Here is a 2,049-nt window from a genome sequence, read left to right on the forward strand (position 1 = left end):
GCATTATTTTTACTAAACCTGTATTTCAATATGACAGATTTTACACCGCTGGTATTTTAATAATGATAATATTGTTTTGTCTGTAGGGTTACAGTGCTGAAGCCTGGGAGACGATCAGGAACATAACAAAAGAACATCTGAGGCGATGCGGATTCCTGGTTAACTCTCTGGGAAATGCCCACTAAAACTCGTCGTTCGGATAAATTTTTAAAATGTATTTGTATTTCTTAATTGGTTTAATTTATTTATTGTATTCATAATATTGACACTAGTATTTATTTTTGTATTATTTATTCATTTATTTATTAGATTTCTGAAAATTTTCCATAATGTAAACTAGACATATTATTTGATATGTTAAAGTCAATAAATATTTTCTTATCACACAAATAGAAATATGTTGATTTTTCTGTTCCTGAAATATCAAGAATAAGGGTTTTGCACTTATTTTTAATGAGTGCAATCAAACATTAGACACATTGTCCAGATTTATATAGAAAGATTGTTTTGATTCTTCACAAAAGCTCTTACAACATAGAAAGTAGAAGTACTGATACCTCATGTGGAGTGAGTACGAGCACCAAGACCACTTTAGAGACTTTCTTTGGTTTGGTTTCTTTTGATTTATAAAGTATGACGAGTAAACTGAGAGCTTTGCCTTTACACTCAGCTCTCTCTTCACCCTGATGGACCAGTACAGCAGCCGCAGCACTGATCTGTCTGTCAATGTCCTTCCCCCTTCTCCCATCACTCGAGAACAGGACCCCAAGATACTTAAACTCCTCCACTCGGGGCAGGAACTCATCCCTGATCACGAGTGGACAGTCCACCCTTTTCTGGCTGAGCACCATGGCCTTAGATTTGGAGGTGCTATTCTCATTCACTTCATTACATTTGGCTGTGCAGCATTCCAGTGCGAGCTGGAGGGCATCAGCCGATGAAGGCAATAGAACAACATCATATACGAAATGCAGAGCTGAGATTCAGAGAACATCTGAGCCTTCTGCCACTTGGCTACACCTAGAAATTCTCTAAATACAAATTATGAACAGAACAGGGCGGCCTTGGTGGAATCCATCCATCAATCCATCACCCACCGGAAACCAGTCTGACTTATTGCTCATTGCTGGCTATGCGGACCAAGCTCCTGAAATGGTTGTATGAGAATTGAGTGGTCCATAGCAATGGGCCAAACAGCCCATACTCCTGAAGTACCTTCCACAAGACACTCTGAGGGACATGGTCGAGTGCCTTCTCTGGGTCCACAAAGCCCATTTAGACTGGTTGGACAAACTCCCATGCACCCTCAAGTATCCTCAAGAGGATAAAGAGCTGGTCCAGTGTTCCACGATCAGGATGTAAACTGCATTGTCCAAGGTTCGACTAACTGCCACCTCAGATCTGGTAAATGGACTGATTCTTACATAGCACTTTTCTACTCTCCCGGAGTACTCAAAGCGCTCTATACAACATGCCTCATTCACCCATTCACACCCACTCATACAAGCACTTCAAGTGCAACCTAAACTACATTCACACACATTCATACTCCGATGAATGCAACTCAGGGTTAGTATCTTGCCCAAGGCATGCAGACTGGGGAAGCCAAGGATCGAACCACCAACCTTCCGATCAGTAGCTGATCTGTTCTACCACCTGAGCCTCAGCCACCCCACACAAAGTAAAAGTTAGACTGATGCAGTACATGAGCACAATGCCTATACAAATATACCTATATCATGCATAAAAGAACTGAAAAATGGTACATACTTCTTCAATTCTAAGTTTTTCCATATTCGAGCATTAAAAATAAATAAAAGAATAAATAAATAATTTGGTCATTTTCAGGTTGTAAAATAATTTAAGTGGAAGCTTAGACGACAGTATTTATAATTATTTAACAAAAAGTAAACTTCACAGCATCACATCTGAAATTAAGTATTTTAGCACAGAAACAAGAGGACTTGTTTTGCAGCCATAAGACGTGAACAACTTGTAGTCCCTGAGGAGACCATGAACTCCTCTCTATATCAAAATATTCCAAATGTG

The sequence above is a fragment of the Pundamilia nyererei genome, unplaced genomic scaffold (assembly GCF_000239375.1).
Source record: "Pundamilia nyererei isolate P.nyererei 1_Seehausen unplaced genomic scaffold, PunNye1.0 scaffold00017, whole genome shotgun sequence".
In the NCBI taxonomy this organism is placed as follows: domain Eukaryota; kingdom Metazoa; phylum Chordata; class Actinopteri; order Cichliformes; family Cichlidae; genus Pundamilia; species Pundamilia nyererei.